The sequence below is a fragment of the Lissotriton helveticus genome, chromosome 1_1, assembly GCF_964261635.1.
Source record: "Lissotriton helveticus chromosome 1_1, aLisHel1.1, whole genome shotgun sequence".
Classification (NCBI taxonomy): domain Eukaryota; kingdom Metazoa; phylum Chordata; class Amphibia; order Caudata; family Salamandridae; genus Lissotriton; species Lissotriton helveticus.
The window spans coordinates 1,900,279,968-1,900,297,643 of NC_136057.1; the positions used below are offsets into that span (position 1 = coordinate 1,900,279,968).

A 17,676-nucleotide genomic window follows, 5' to 3' on the forward strand; every position below is an offset into this window, starting at 1 on the left:
AGATACACTTAATAAGCCAGTGAACCAATCAATTTTTTTTTTAAAACATCCATGTAAACCCTTATTTAAACATTTATTCTTCCATCAACTTTTACATATACATATATAACACATATTTTTTTTTTTTAAATACACACATTCACTGGATGGTGTCATCAGTGATGTCATGAGTGATGTCACTGACCATGTCATGAGTGATGTAATATGTGATGTCATCTGCAGTGCATTGCACGCGCAAGTTATAGTGAGTCCAACTAACTATAACGTGGGAATTTCAATGGTTTTATGCGAGTAAAACTTCCAGCTAACTATAACAGGTGTGAAACCTATGGTTTTTTCAGTGAATTTCATAGGTTTTTTAATAGCAAATCTCTACATGTATAAAAAGTAAAAAAAAAAAAAATGTATAACGAATTTTATATTGTATAATTATTTAATAGTTTTTTTTGTTGGTTTTTTTTGCCCCGGGGCGCGTACCGGTGAACGCACGGGTAAGCGCTATTCTCGCGAACGATAACAACATCGTGACGTTTCGCGTAACCGCGTGATGCGTCATATAACGCCCTGCGTAAGCGCACCCGGAAGCACGCGAGCGCATACGATCGTGCAACGTCTGACGCGCTTGCACTACGCGCCCCCGGGCGCGCTCCAGAGCGCGTAGCGTAAGCGTAACAAGTCATATGACCTTGAAATAACTCTTTTCATTGGTTCCTAACTTTTTTTTTTACAAAGACTGAAATCCCCACCCATTTCCTTCACTTCTTGTTTCACTTTTGTGAGTGCAAGACCTGCTTTTGGCACCTGTGTCATATTTACTTCTATTATCATGGCTGCAAGAGCATCCAGCAGCAGTGATGAGACTGAGGATTTCATTGTTGAGGAGGTTCCTGAACGAACTGTGAAGGAACATTTCATTTGGAAATTTTACAAAATTCCAGAGGGGGAGAAGAAGGTAAATGCTCCAAAGGTGGAGTGTAAAATATGCCACACCATCTTATCGAGAGGAAATCCCAGAAAAAAAATACAGTTTCGGGAACTGGACGATGATACGCCACGTGTCAAGGAAACATCCCCAGAACTATGCACTGGAGAGTGTCAGGGCTCTGGCACGAGAGGCTCCCAGAGATGGTGGCTCTACTTCTACCGGTGGAGCAACACCTTCTGTGCATCGGCGTGAGCAGGAGATGATACCAAATATTCAGCCTGCTTTTAATCAGGCTATAATAAAATGCCGAAAATGTGACCATCTTCTTTGCTATGGGGAGCAAAGTGTCATACTCATGGTTCGAGCTCTCGAGAACCACCGCTGCCATCCACAGGCCTAATTTTTTATTTATTTTTTGGCTCCTGTTGAGCTGTTTCCAGTTCCTTGTTTTTGTTAAAAAAAAAGAAGAAAAACAAAAGTTCTTTTCAGAGCTACCTCCAATTCTCATCAAAGAGCTGTGTTCTTAAAAAAATGAAAAAGAACTACCTCCAATGTATTAAAAAATGCTACATTTGTAAAGAAGTCTGTCATTGTTTTTTCTCCAGGGTACGCTCCCCGGTACGCGCACCGGGGCGCTTCCCGGGCGCCCCCCTCGCGAAAATCAATTTTTTTTTATTTTTTTTTAATGCGGCGGGGCCCTTTTATGACCCCCACATCAAACCTAGGGGGTCAGGGGGGGTCTACCCTGCCCCCTTTTGAATATTTCCCCCTTTGTTTTGGCACCTCTTGTGTCTCGATCCTACCGAGACACAAGATGGCGGCCGCTCCGGTCTGTTTGGAATGTTGACAGACACCCGTGAACCAATCAGCTTTCCGCTCGCGTACTCGCGTAGCGCGCAGGTGCGCTCCCCGGTGCGCGCTTATAGATATATATATATATTTTTTTTAACCTAAATTACTCAAAATCCACTGGATCACATATCTTGAGACATAGCAAAGGCACATCGGGCTACCAGTTCCTACAATTTTGCCAAGTTTCGTGGGAATCCATTCAGCCGTTCGGGCTAAAAGTGAGTCCAACCGCCCTATGGAAATTAACATGGGGAAAACACGTTTTGGGACCCCCCTTTTATCTTGGCCCCCGCTTGACGAATCCTCCCCAAACTTTCAGAAAAGGAGCGGACCACCGCGTGGCAAATTTGAGGAAAATTACAGGCAGATCCCTCAATCTGCGCCAAAGTTATTCCCAATAGAATGTTGCAGATTCCCTATGGAAAACAATCCTAACTATAACTACCTACTGGCGACTGCCAGTAGGTAATATATATATATATATATATATATACACATACACACACACACACTCAGACTGTGACACATTCCCAACACTTAATTTACAAGCCCCTATGCAACGACTGAAACGTGATATTTGGCATTGGAAGACACTACCACTCACCCTGCTAGGTAGAGCGGCTCTTTTTAAAATGATGGCCCTGCCCAGATTTCTATATTTCATGCATAATACCCCCTACCCAGTCCCTGACTCATATTTTAGAGCGGGTAACTCGGAGGGGGCGGCTCTCTTATAAGACAGCAAACTGGCAAGAGTGGCAGCGACTAAATTGGTGAGGAGTTGGTATGATGGCGGAATAGCCCTCCCTGATATCAAAGCGTACTACTGAGCTTCGCAACTTATGGTTATTAATTAATGGCTTTGTGTGCCAGACATAGACCAAGCCTATCACCTCGACAGATTGACTCTAGGGAAAGGCGTTATTAATAGAGCACTGTACAACACTCAGAAAGCCTGTAACCTTATAGGCCCAGCATCGCACACCATCCGCATCTGCCACACAGTGAACAGACACCTGGGTTGGACCGGCAAACTTACGAAACACACACCTTTGTGGGACACACGCAAACTTGGAACACTAGGCAATAGTAACGGGTTTCAAAAGTGGGATCTGATAGGCATTTCCCGGCAGGGGGATCTTTAGCATAATGGGAAGGTTGTCAGCTTCACCCATCTGCAAGAACAGTACTCAATGGTTCCAAGCGAACGGTTTAAATATTTGCAAATTAAACATGCGATTGAAACAGCTCTCCCCACAGATGAGACGGTTCCAGAGTCCTCCCCCTTAGAAGACCGACTACTTACCGGCTACCTCCATAAAAAAGCAACTCCACTGACATATAAAAAAATCATTAACATATCGACCGGACCCACTCGCCCGACTCAGGGAACTTTGGCAATCCGATGTGGGAGAAATGGACGACCCTGACTGGCGCGAGGCGCTAGCTTCGCCCAAAGAAGTGGCAATCTCCTCTATACTGCATCTGGTGCAGTTTAAAATATTACACAGGACCTATTACACACGGACGGTACTACACAAGATGGGAAGGGCCCCTGACACAAGCTGTCTGCGTCTCTGTGGGGACATAGGTACTTAATATCACACCATATGAGAATGCCCCAAACTAGCATCGCACTGGGAGGAAGTGGTAGGCACAATAGTAGACGTCACCAAGAAACAGGTCCCACTTGAGCCTCAGTGCTGCATTCTTAATGCTTGGGGTCCGAGAGATCTTACTCCCGCCGAACGCCTATGGGCTACAACTGGCATGACAATAGCTAAACGGAACATAGCGTAAAAGTAGGGTGTGGGAACAGTACCAACAATAATGCAATGGTGTAGGGACATGGATATGGCCATGGTGGCGGAGAAGGCCATGTTCATAAAAAGGAAATGCCCCCGCAAATGGGCTAGGGTGTGGGGAGGGTGGAACGTGCACAGAGGAAACATCTGTTTGCCCCCAAAAGAAGATAGTGATTCGGGTGAAGACATGTAATGTTGTGAATTAAATATGTATCAAAGCAGAATTGTTTAATAAGTGACTGTACAGAAATGACATTGCGATTGTACAATAACACATGCAGATCTGTATTGTTGTAATCAAACTTGAATAAAAAGTTTAATAACGCAACGTGCTGTTTGCATTTAAAACCTTACTACAAAAGACACAAAACACTTCCACACATCATCTCCTACAGGTCTTGGGTGCCAAATTCATGCCTTCGATGTCTTATGGCTCAGAACTGCTCAAAAGGATATATGTACAGACCTTAAATACCCTACAATTGAGCCTCTTCAAAACACTTTTTGCGATACCACAGCATGTCTCGCAAGCCCAAATCAGGCTCAAGTACGGCCTGCACCACCAGGTACCAGCAAGGAATGGGGCCATTGTCAAATTTTGCTGGAGGTTGAGGTCAGTGGAAGTGAACTCGCTCTCACATTAGTAATAGTTGGGAATAGAAAAGTAGGCCCATGAAAAGAAGTCTCTGTTCCCTGCATTATAGCAGTCAATCTCAGTGCTGCAATTAGAAGAAGTCTGGCGGACTCCCATGGAATACACTGCTTTCAAACGACTCACCAACAGAGTAGCTAAGCTTTTATCACTCACCACAGACAAGGCTGAATAGCAAGCAAACGGCATGCATGGGCAGGTATGTCATTATATGCAGCCTGGGGTCCCTAGTCCTACCTGTTTTCTCACTTCTCTTAGGCCAGGAAACATGATCTGATACTAATCCACCTCTGCGTCTTTCTATTGAAAGACCTAGTGCCCCCTTTGAAGCAGTCTTTGCCCACCACTCTGTGTCGTCTTTGCGGATACACCAACGAAACGCGGATTCATTTATTATGTGTGTACCCTGCCATGCTAAACCACAGGCAAAAACTTTTATGTCCATCTCTAAGATCTCTGTAAGTCAGGTCATGACGTCCAGCTGTAATAGCCTTATTAAGAGGGGACTCGGTGCAACTATCATGCAAGGCTGTGAGGTTCCTGAACCTCCCTTCTAAGAATCTGGAAGAGCATAGCATCTGATCTGACTCGCTCCCCCTACTTGATTTCCCAGTTAAGGGGTGCTTAAGCACAATTAACACTGCCCATCGGCCACAGAGGGCATCTCTTTTCATAAATTAAACATCGCCCAGCAGAACAGTCTTGCCAAGAGGGGCCCTGATGCATCCACCACGCCAAGTCACAAGGACTCTCAAGTCAGCCTCTAAAACCCTTGCAAAGCAAAGCACTCAAACCGAAGTGTCTTTCCAAACTGCTCGGCCACTCGAGTAGATCTTCAATATAGTTCTGGCAGCAACTCAGCGAGGTCTCAACCTGCCTTTGAGAAGGCACAGCCAAATCGTCTGGTCTGGCAGGAGCCATTATATTAAGGCACAAGCACAATGCACTTTAATCGCTTTGTCCTGCTTTCATACACCCAGGCTCCATCAGCAGAACTTTAACATCGATCTGGCAGCAATTTGGCTGGGTCTTAGAGATGGCACCGCAAAACTCCTGGTCTGGCGGATGCCACCATACCAACGCACAAAGCATCTTGCTTTCTACTCCCTCAGTCTTGCTTTAAACACTTAGGCTCCATCAATAGAACTCCAACGTTAATATGGCATCAACTCAGCTGTGCCTCAACCTGCCAAACTCCTGGACTGATTCGTGCCACTACATTAATGAACATAACATAACTTGTGAATTTGTAAAGCGAAGTTTAACCCAAAGAGGTCTCTTGGTGCTGAATAACAGATGTTTATTGTTACCCAACTCAATGGTACTCATTTTACCGACCTTTGATGGATGAAAGGCTGAGTGGACCTGCCAGGAATTGAACCTGTGACCATGAGGTCGAACACAGGCCCCTACAGTGGAAGCATTAGTCCACAGAGCCACCATGCACTTTCTTCCCCTGGACTGGCACTTATACCGCTAGGCTTTAGTCCTCTATCGAGGAATGAATGAGGTTTTCAACTTTTTTACTATTTGCCTAATTATGAAATTTGACGCCTGGCTTGGTTGGTACTATCTCTCAAGGTGCCACACATTTTACTTCCTAGGTTTCAGTCCTCAATTGAGATAGGAATTAGCTTGTTTTACCTTTTAATTATTGTTCGTCAATAGGAGTGTATTGATGCCTCGCCGCCTAGTATTGTGCTACAATTGTGACTGTTGGGCTCCAGCCCTGTTAGAACTGGGGGTGTCTAGTTGGCAGAGGTAGGTACCACTGTCCAAATAGGGACCCTTGCTTCTAGTGAGGGTAAGGAGGAAACCCTCTGCGATAACCCCTGCTCACCCCCTTGGTAGCTTGCACGAGCAGTCAATGCTTATCAAAGGCAATGTGTAAAGTATTTGTACCAAAAATCACAGTAACACAGTGAAAACACCACAAACTGACTCCACAGCAGTTTAGAAAAATAAATGTATTTAATCTAAACTACACAAGACCAAAACGACAAAAATCCAACATACACAGTTCAAGAATATGGTTTCAAAATAGTTCTTAAAGTAAGCGTTAAAATAATCCACAGTTGCATGAAAAGTTCACAGTTGTGTCACGTTTAGCCAACAGTACCTTTAAATGCGACAAAGTTCCAGAACAGAAGCTGGTGCGGTGGAAAACAAGCGATGCGTCACTCCTGAGACCCTGGGGAGGCGATGCGACAACCCCGCTGGACTTAGCGGGCATGTTGCGACGAATCCGGTCTGTATGGAGAGGGAGGCGATACCTTATATGGATTCCGGTGCGTAGGTTCCATAGGAAAATGCTCGAAAAGGCACGATGCGAGATGCGACGATCTTTAGGGACTGCGACGATCTCCGGAGCGACGATGCGCGGCTCAGCGGCGATCTTTCACTCGCAGTTCCGTGATGCGATGGCTCTGCGACGAGTCTCGCAGCGGCGTGAAACGGTGATCTCACCCAGCGGCGATAGGCTCTGCGACGATGTTCGCAGTGACGGAAATCTTCCCGCAAACGAAGGATGAGACGTCTTCAGGGACGATCTTGGTCTTGGTAACGGCGGGAATTTTCTCGCTATGCCGGGGATGCGATAAAACTTGCAGAAAGTTCCTTAAAAGCTTGGTTTCCAGCTTCCCAACACAGGTACAACTTCCAGAGGCACCACACATGGGCCAAGCACTCCAGGAAGGACAGAACTCTCTCAGTAGAGTTCAGGGAAGCTGGGGGTGAAGTCCTTTTGTTCCTGGGACTTCATAACAGGAAGCCAGCTCTTCCCAGGCCCTTGGAGATTCCTTCAAGCAAGGGGACACAGCACAAAGAAAAATCCTTCCCCTCTCCTTGGCAGCAAAGTAACAGCAGGTCAGTCCAGCAGAGCAACAGCAGGACAGTCTTCCTTCTCCAGTTTCAGCTTTCTCCTTGACAGAGGTTCCTTCTTGATTCCAGGATGATCTAATTTTCTGTAGTAAGGGGTCCCGTACTTATACCCCTAAAAGTCTTTGTTCCCTTTGTGAAAGAGGGCTCTGAGCCCGGTCTGAACCAGTTCTGGGTGTTCCTTGAGCACTTTGTTTTCCTGGCTTCTCCTTTCCTTTCAGAGTGAGGGGCAGGGTCCTCAGCCGCCCAGCAGGAGGTGGAGCCAGCATTGTGGAAGGCAGGCACAGCCCTATTCAGGCCCAGGTGCAATCCCCTCCCACCACTCAAGATGCAGATGCAGTCATTCAGCCTTGGGCTGACTCAGCCAGCCTCCTGGGGGCTCCCCAGCCTCTGTCACTCACAAACCAGACAGTCAATTCACAAACAGGCCAAGGCACACAGAAAGGTCAGACAAGAGAACAGCTTCTTTCTAAAAGTGCTGTTCTCAAACACAGGATTTAAAAACCACCTTCACTAAAAGATGTGTTCTTAAATCCTGAGTTCAGGGATACCACACTTTTATGTCCTATCTTGCTTCTATGGGAAGATATGCTGGTAGCCACTGTAGCAAGATAGACTTACAATAGTGAAAAACGAAAATGGCTGTAATTCACTACCAGAGCATGCGCTACCTTTCACATACACTGCACCCTGCCCAAGGGAGTACCTTGGGCCTTACATAGGGGTGACCAATGTGCACAGAAAGGGAAGGGTTAGGCCTGGTCAGTGGGGACACTGGCCAGGAAGACATGGCAGTTCACAGACTGCACACAGGCACTGCGGTGGCAGGCCTGGACACCATTTTAGGGCTACTCATGAGGGTGGCACAATCAGTGCTGCAGGCCCACTAGTAGCATTTGCCATCACCAGCCCTGGGACACCCAGTGCACTTTACTAGGGACTTCTGGGTGATTGGTTATCACAACAACAATTTACACAGGAGCACTTGCACTCTGACACTGATCAGCAGTGACAGAGTGCCCAAAGCATCTAACCAGCAAAAAAACGAAATCCAGCACAGCATCAAAAATACAGGAGGTAGAGGCAAAAAGATAGGGGGAAACCACACCAAGGATGCCAGGTCTAACAAGCCCTCAAGGACTTTACATGCTTTTATTTTTTATTTATTGCTTGGCCACGTATATTGAAAAGATTTTAATTAATCTATCAATAAATAATTACTTACATTGTTCGAAAACTATCTCACTGTGTAACTCACCTAACAGCTGGAGCACCTAATGAGGCCTCTGATACAGCAAAAAATACAAAGGTGCTCCAAATCTGACACCACTACACAGTCACTGGGTTTTAATGAACACAAAACCCGCTGGTTGTCTAAAAACTGCATGAAGCGTGGTTTGTTCTATCAAGTAAAAGCAGGAAAAGTAAGATTAAAGACTCTGTCTAAGACCTCATGCCTTGCTGGTTCAAAATTCAAGACCTGAGTTGTGAGATTCATAACCAGATTTTTCTTTCACTTTTGAACAGCTCGAGCCTATCTCTCAATCTTCTTATCCCGAGGCCAGAATACGCTACTAGATCTAGTGATCATCTTTACTTTTCATATAATCACCATAATGCAGAAAGAGAAGACAGCTCCTGTCTGTACACAACGGTGCTACTTCCTCTGCCTTCCTTATTCTTGAGTCTAAATAGTCTAAGACCAGCAGATGAAAGGAGCGAAATCCCAGTTCAACTCTTATCCAGTCTCTATCCCAGACTTTCTCCCGTCTCCCTCCATCAGCCCTTTAGTCTACAGATTGCATCTCTCTTTTTCAGCAATATTAGAAATGCTCAATTGGTAAATAGTTTTGTTTCACCTACCTCACTGGATTTTCTCAATTACTGTGCATAAAGTCAGAACTACACCAAGTACTGTTCTCTAGAAATAACTAGTAGTTTATCAAGTAGAACAATGTGTAGTCGAAAAGATTGTGACAATTTCCTGCTATCTTTGATCACATCGCGTCCTTTCTACCCTATTTGGTTATTAATTATATCCTGATCTACTAGCTAATTTAAAACCACTGTTGCAATCGCTCCTTGAGATTCTCTCAGTTCTCACATTTATTTTAGTAGGCGTAAGAATAGGACCAGATAGCAAATTTTCAAACTCTGCATGCTGGATATAGGACTGGTGTGTGTTCTTACTTATTAGGTGCCTCCTTTCTTCTCACTTGATATGCCTGATGTCAAATACTATACAGCAAACTGTTTATCTGGGCAGATTTAGATTTTGCTTTGGATATTTGAAAAGCGCGTGGTTCCAGAGGGCAGCAATGAATCTTAACTAGCTCAAATCTATATATCTCCCTATCGGCCTATCCCCTTAACACATTCCTGTTAGAGCACTTCACATTGGCGGAATCAATGGCATGGAGCTAGCAGGGGCGCGCTCGGAAGTACGGAGGACCATTGGACACAACAAATAAATATTATGGAAAGTCAGTTTTAAAAAACCCGGAGCACATAGATGAAAGATGAAACTAATAAGAAAGGTCGTCATTCTTTGCAGATAGACGGAACACGACTGGTCAGAAGATAGTACCCACACCTGCCACAAATGTATAAGTAGTGTTTCTTCTCGGCCTATAACAGCTACATAATGTGCGTCACAAAAAAACAACAGCCAAAAATGCACGTTGTTTCAGTTATCGGCAAAGCAACTGCCACCGGCAGGCACACTTATTAAAAGAGAAACAAACACTTCACGCTCACCCACGTTCAGATTTCCGTTCTCCTCTACAGTCAGAATCCACCGAAGAAGCACCCTGGGACTCGTAGTTTTCTTCTAAGGTTTACTTCCGAGCTTTACGTGGTGCGCGCCCCTTCATGGACATAATAGAAAGACTACAAATGAGGAGCCTGCTAAGGCGGCCACCTTTGAATGGGAGGAGATGTGACGGGGCGCTTTCAGTCAAGCAGTGAAAGTTGGAGGACAGTCTTGTGCTGCAGTCTGTATATGCCTTTTATATTGTAATGTTACATAAATATTTAAAATCAGGTCAATCGCCACCGTGAGCAAAGCAAGTTCGTATGCCATGCTGTATATTATGGGACACACGTGTGTGGTAGTCAACGTAATGTGTCTTTCTTTCCGTTGCATCGAGAGTAGAGCCAACATCACAGTTCTTCCTGAATGTTCACCGTGATAAACCGTATCCATTTGTTCTTCACCATTTTATGTAGCTAAGTCACCAACGCCTTAGCGGGATAAATTGGTTTATTGTAATTGCATTTATATAACGCTTACTACCCCTGAGGAGGCGTCGAAGCGCTTTTCCTCGAGTAGCATGCTACTCCGGAACTCCAAAAGAATTATTCGTGAATTAGTATACTATAGGGAGATACGAAATTAATTCATTTTGAGCGGTGGATATGTGGGTTTGTTATTTGGTTTGAAGAAGGATAGTGGAGGAAAGGGTTTGCATGTATATAAGGCTAGCTACCCCTAATGAAGTGTTGAAGCGCTTGTTGGTAATTACTATAGGGGAAATACGAAATTAATTTGATAGAGGAGCCCACAGTATGAGCTGCAACAGATAAACTGGCCAGTCTGAATCTCACAACAGAAGGATTCTATATGATTCAACAATATTCTAACCAAAGAACTGTAAGATTTAAAGGTACACAGTACAATACTAATAGAGAAGAAAATTCGATTTCAGGACAGGAGGCTCCGATTATGCTTAGTCTCATTTCTTTATTAGAAATGCCCAGCAGCCATAGAAAAAACAGATAAAACCACAATACCCATAAATACCTGGGTAACAACCATAGAGTCTGCCCTATATAAGGCTGTGTAGATAGTCCCACTTTTTCTTTCTTTGCTGCTCCGCAGCCAGTTAAGTGCTTATCTATTACTTGCATTTTGATGTGTTTGCGTATGCTGATTGATTAGGCTTTGCTAGCGCTTTTCATTTGTGCTGCATTCCGCGCTCGCGCTTTCAGCCGCTTTCCGTCTTCTTTCTGTTTGCGGCGCTTGTGCAGCTGGGAGCGTGTGCCACCTCCCCTTTGGTCCGGGCACCTTGTGCTCGTGTCCGCTTCTTGTGGAGTGGGAGTAAGGGGTTGTAGAGAGCTCGCGCTGCCTGCACGAGCTCCTCTCTGCGTTTGGGAAGGCAGCCGGTTTCCGCGCATGCGCGGTAGTGCTTTCCGGCGCTCTGTGTGTGGAGACCACCGGTGCTCTCAGAAGGACGTCCTTTGCGAGTCACACGCCCACTGCCTCCCAATTAACCCCCAAATGACGCTGCTTGCTGGAAAAGGCTGCCGGCTGTATACTTCTGCATAGGCTCTGCCTAGAGTGCATTTTTTGTGAAGCGGCAAGCCCTCCCTCCACCTTTGAAATCATTTTGGGGCAGTTTACTGCTTTTCCTTGGCTTGCTGTGGGGTTTTTGTCACTCCCCCTGACGTTTGCCTTTGGCAATTGACAGTTCAGTCATCTTGTGGGCATATTCACACTACTGGTGTACGATGAGTGATTTCTATTATGAAGATGACGCAGAATATGAGGAGGAGCCCTCTGAGTCTCTCGAGCAGGATTTGGTGGAGGCTCTTGATAGGGGTGTACAGCACTCCATGAATAAGGCACTGGTTCGTGCAATCACTCCTCTGAAGAGACATTTGACGCAGTATGCTCAACAACAAGGTTGGGTTCCAGCTTCGCGAAAGTCTTCCTCATCCCCAGGGAATCCCCATGCCTCAGACTTTCAGCGGTTGGCAAAAACTTTGGCTGCTGCCAAATCCAAATCTGTGCCAGTTGACCCTGACAGTGATGACCATCTGTCCTCATCTTCCTCGGATCTCGTCCCCCCCTCCAAAGAAGAGGAAATGTAAGGAACATTTTGTGGATGCCCCCACGCATCCTCCAGTACTCACATTTGATCCCACAGACATTATTCACCCCAATTCGACGGCTTGGCTTCCGTCCCCAGCAGCACATCTGTCAGCCTTTTGAGAAGGAGGTCCGTGCACGTCTCTGTTCGGAGTGCCCTCGACCCGATCTGGCGGACAACTTGGCGGCCAAGCCGGAGGTCGATCCCACCATGGTGACGTACCTGCGCAAGTTTGCAAAAGACCCGAAAAAGGGTCTGGACCGTTCCTGGCGTTCGTGCCAGGACAAGGTCCTTGATCTGCTAGGCCCCCTGACTAAGATTTTGGATCTTGGCTTCATGGCTAAAGAATCGTAGGCAATGGTGGATCCTGATTAACTCATCGAGTGGTCTCAGAGCGATTTGCCAGCTTGGCAACGCTAATTGCGCCCTCTCCAGTAAGAGGCGTAGGTCCATCCTTCTCAAACTCGACCCAAAATTGGCAGAGCTTTCCACCTCGGAGTCGGGTCCTGCTGCTCAGGGTTTACTTTTTGGTCAGCCATTTTTGAAGGAACTGAGCCAGTTTGTCAGTACCTTCAGTGGCTTGGACAAGGCCCAGGCATCACTCCGAAGAGCTTTTCGTCCGGTTTTTAGCAAGGCCGGACGAAACAGGGGATGCTCGTTCGGCCGTGGTCAGCAACAACAACCCAATCAAAGAGGGTACCAGTCCCATAGAGGAGGTCTTTAAGATTCCAACTACTCCCAGAGATCGAACTTCTATCCCTCCAGAAAGGGCCGTGGACAGTACAAAAAGGGACGTTCTGGTGGTCACTCCGGAGGATATCAAGATTCCGGAACTTCAGGTGAGCCTGATTCCTGCATGTAGTGTTGTTCTGGGTGGCAGGATACGTTTTTTCCTAGACAATTGGCGCTTGATCTCCAGTGATGCATGGGTGCTGGAGACGGTCCAGGGATACAAAATAGAGTTTTATCAGTCCCAGTGTCAAACTCATCCTCCAGCTCCACTTTGTTTTTCCCCAAAAGATCAGGAGTTCATCACAGAGGAACTCAAGTCGCTTCTCTTAAAAGGGGCGATTGTTCCAACCGTGCGTCATCCACTGGGGTACGTCAGCACGGTCTTCCTTATGGAGAAGAAGGGAGGGGGATCGAGGTTAGTTCTCAATCTAAAGGAGTTCAACGGGGGAGTGGTCTACCGCCACTTCAAGATGGAGGGAATTCATCTGTTGCGGGACCTTCGGCGCGAGAAGGATTGGATGGTTTGCCTGGACCTCAAGGACGCTTACTTGTCCGTTCCGATCTTCCGCCCGCATCGCCGCTTCCTCCAGTTTCACTGGCTGGGGACTTGGTACGAGTATCAAGTTCTCCCCTTCGGCCTCTCGTCAGCACCTTGGTGCTTCACGAAGCTATAGAGGCCAGTCGTGGAGTCTCTTCGCAGTCGCGGAGTTCGGTTGATCATTTATTTGGACGACATCCTCCTTTTGGCGGATTGTCCAGACAAACTGATGTCTCATCTGGAGTGGACCATCGAGCTCTTGCAATCTCTCGGTTTTCTGGTGAATGCTCAGAAGTCTGTGTTGCGTCCGACTCATGTGATCGACTTCTTGGGTTTCAAGGTCAACTCTCTCACGTGTCAGCTTCTTTTACCCAATCAGAAGATTCGGTATATCAAAAGGGAATTGACTTCCGTTCTTACGAAACCGAATGCGTCGTTGAGATCGCTAGCACGAGTTGTCGGTCTCTTGGCTTCTTCCCTTCAGGCGATCTTCCCGGCCCCGCTGCATTACAGAGCGTTGCAGCGCCTGAAGATTCGTCATCTCCAGAACGGCCTCAGGTATTCGGATCAAATTCCTCTCTCGGAAGACGCGAGGTCAGAGATGCAATGGTGGCTGGATCATATGGAGGCTTGGAATGGTCGAGCCCTGTTCGGGTCCACGCCGGAAGTGGTGATCGAGTCGGATGCCAGCCGTTGGGGCTGGGGAGCCCGGTGTGGTCCAGTCTCGACGGGGGGTCGGTGGTCTCCCCAAGAGCTCTCCCTCCACATCAACTGTTTGGATCTATTGGCGGGATCCTTCGCGATTCGTTGCCTCTCTCCCCTTCAGTCCAACTGCTGTATACTTCTCCGCATGGACAACGTATCGGCAGTCCGTTACATCAACAAACTGGGAGGAACTTGGTCGAGGTTACTGGCGGAAATTGCCAAGGATTTATGCCTTTCCTCCGTTCATGATGATCCCCAGGGTTCTGGCTTACACAAAATGTTACCAGACTGAGTTGATTTTGATTGCTCCTCTATGGAGAGCTCAGGCGTGGTTCCAGGTTCTCCTGGAAATGGCTTGTGCAGTGCTGTTCCTTCTTCCCCAGAAGTGGAATCTCCTGCTAGATCCGCTTCAGAATCCGCATCCCCTGATTCAATCAGTCTCTCTCCTTCTTCTGGCGTGGCGGATTTCGGGGAACGCTGGTCGGTCCCAGGCCTTTCTGCGGACGCTTCCAGATTCATCAATGACGCCTGGTCTCCTGGTACCCATAAACGCTACAGAAGCTCTTGGAAGCGTTGGAGTGACTGGTGTGTTCAACGGCAAGTTGATCCAACATCGGCTGATGTTTCTGTGATGGTCAATTTTTTGACCTCGCTGGCTTCATCTGGTTTAGCATATCGCACGGTGAACAACTTCCGTTCGGCTATTTCTGCGGGTCACCTCCATTTGGACGGTAAACCGGCAGGGGAACATCCTTTAGTTGCTAAATTGCTCAAGGATATCCGCCTTGCGAATCCTCCGCGTCCAAAATATGTTTCATTATGGGACGTGTCTATTGTTTTGCGTTTTCTGGAGGCTTGGCCGGTCAATTCTTTGCTGTCTCGGAAACAGCTGTCAGCCAAACTCACTATATTGTTGTGTCTGGTCTCCTGCAAGCGGGTGTCGGATGTCCGGGCTTTAGATCTAGCCCGGCGCAGTTTTACTCCTGAGGGCGTCACGTTTCGTCTCTCTAGGCGTACCAAGACCAGTACTGCAGTTATTTCTTATCCGTCTTTCCCTGCACGTCCTAACCTTTGTGTCGTTCACTGCCTCAAAGATTACGAAGTAAGTACTTCTTTTCGTTCTGATATGCAGGGTCAATTATTGATTGCGTTGCAGAAGCCCTTTCGCCCCGTTACCCCGGCTACGTTGGCTAGGTGGGTACGATGGCTCATGGCAGAAGCTGGCATTGATGTGTCTGTGTTTGGGGCTCATTCTGCACGGGGAGCTATGCCTTCTAAAGCCTTCTCATTGGGAGTAACTTTGTTTGATATTATGAAGGCCGCTGACTGGTCCTCTTATTCTGTTTTCAAAATCTTTTACTTTAAGCCTATTGATCATGTTGCTTCTGTAGTGGTGGATCAGCTTTAAACAAGCATAATCGGAGCCTCCTGTCCTGAAATAGAATTCAAAATTTGCAAACATTCGTGACAAGAATTTTCAATTCTATTAAGGACAAGGAGGCGAGGATTATCCCACCCATTGTTGTATACATTATTGTTACTGTCCGCATGTTCAAGTTTTTTCTTGCTGTTGACATGATGCAATGATCTTCTTTCTCTACCCACCCTTCTTTATATGCTCATGATTGCACGGAATGTGTGTTACGGCTCTGTGTCTCTTTTCAGGATCTGATCCCAAGTGATGCCTCTTCGTTGAGGCCTTGATTTTCCTGCCTTCTCCTTTGAGGATTGTGGTTCCTGTCTTCTTCTGCCGTTGCATCTCTGGACTCTCCTTCGTTGTCCTGGATTGGAAATGGTGTTCCTTGATTGACTTTCCATGTTGCCTTTATGGTTTCCATTAACAATTTCTCACCAAAGAAAGAGGAAGTGGGACTATCTACACGGCCTTATATAGGGCAGACTCTATGGTTGTTACCCAGGTGTTTATGGGTATTGTGGTTTTATCTGTTTTTTCTATGGCTGCTGGGCATTTCTAATAAAGAAATGAGACTAAGCATAATCCTCGCCTTTTTGTCCTTAATAGAATTGAAAATTCTTGTCACGAATGTTTGCAAATTTTGAATTATAACATATTACATACCCCGCCCCCTTACAATACCCTCTGAGTCTTTAATAAAATCCTTCTGTTGTGAGATTCAGACTGTCAGTTTATCTGTTGCAGCTCATACTGTGGGCTCCTCTATCTACCTTATTTATCAAATAAAAGAAAAAGCTTTTATCTACATTCAAGCCGTTGTAAAAAGTGGAGGAGTCAAATAAAGTTAAGAAAACGTATTTATTTAAGTAGTATAAATGACCCACTGGTGCACAAGCTTAGGCGTCTTGCCAGATTCACTCCAACCGCTTCTCTGGCATTCGAACCTCAACTCCACACAAGTAAGTTCTATATTACATACTAGAATTCTAAGATGTGTATAACAATTCTACTTATGTAAGATACAGTGACATAAACTACTGAAACAGGTGCCCTGCATAAGTTTGGGCGAGTAACTCATCAGGATGCCTCTTGCTGTTGGGTACATTTTCTGCTGGCCCAGGAGGCGTGGGGACGCTTGGCGCTGGTCTCCCCCGCTGCCGCTGCCTTGTTTGACCTCGGTGCTCGGCCGCCGAGGGGGGGCACTACATCCCCCAGGAGTCCTTGCGGCCTGACGCCGCATACGCCGATTTCGCGCCAGGTGGCACACAAAAGACCATTGTAGCTCCCGCGACGCGGGACACGCGCCGGGCAAAGGGCGGGCCGTCTGTGGCCATCCGGGGCAGAAAGGGGCAGGGTCACTGGTTTTCGCCTGACAAAAGGCCATCCTGTCTACGAACCTGAACTTGGTTAGTGACTTTTGCACCATATTGCTCTAAACTTTGACTACATTATTTGTTTTAAGTATGAGTGTTGGTACCCATAAAGGGACAGGGGGCCAAGGGGTTGTGGGCACTCTCGACGCCTTCCTTATCAGGGCAGAGTCAGTGTTGATACACGAAATAGAGCTTACACAAAGAAGACTCTCCCTGGACACACGTAGAGTCTCCATGGAAGCTAATACAGGCGGGCCCATTCTTATGAAGTGAGCCCGGTTGGATGTAACACGGCTAGTGTGCCCCAATTGGGTCCAGAGCCCTTGGTAGTAATCTTAGAAGACTTACCTATGTCAGCTACTGAATCAATTCCTATAGTGCTGCCCTCAGCACTATCACCACCCCCCCATTGAGACTTGGTTGACCCGACAATCACAGTCCAAAGTAAAGGGGGGTACAGACCCAGTGATTACAAGGAAAAGAAAGGCGGGTGGTGTACCTCTCACCGTACAACAAACTAGCAAAGTGGCAAAAACAAGAAGTACTGCTTGCGGCAAGATAGGTCCCATTAAAGAAGTAGCTGTCGGTAGTCCAAGTACACCCAGGAGCCAGTGCCCCATCGTGCATTCTCAAGCTGAGCTGGAAGATGGTATACTGGCGAAACTTGAGGGGAAGTTAATAGTGTTGCTAAAACCTTTATTAAATAAACTCGTAGATATAGACACTCGCTTAAACAACATAGAACAAAAACTCCTCTCATCAGTTAGTCAACCACCAAATGGAGGCTCAACAGTTCAGGGTGATCAAGGAATACGTTTGGCTGTCGACTTGAATCGGCCCCCATTCATTAATGATGCCATCATTAATGCAGGCTCCCACACCAAACATTGCAAATATTCAACCAGCACAAATGAAGCCCGCTTGGGCAG

At 46.6% G+C, this 17,676-nt stretch overlaps 1 protein-coding gene across 5 annotated transcripts in view; it reads right to left on the reverse strand.

The window, feature by feature from the left end:
* SWT1 (SWT1 RNA endoribonuclease homolog) overlaps positions 1 to 9,984 on the reverse strand; it is a 1,000,634-nt gene extending 990,650 nt beyond the window's left edge. Inside the window, exon 1 of one of the 5 annotated variants that reach the window (XM_078642786.1) lies at positions 9,873 to 9,984. The gene's annotated coding sequence lies outside the window, so the exon portion shown is untranslated. Of the gene's footprint in view, positions 1 to 9,868 lie in introns of all 5 variants that reach the window. The other 4 variants (XM_078642831.1, XM_078642776.1, XM_078642814.1 and 1 more) reach the window with 4 other exon arrangements.
* Between the last annotated feature and the right edge of the window lie 7,692 nt (positions 9,985 to 17,676).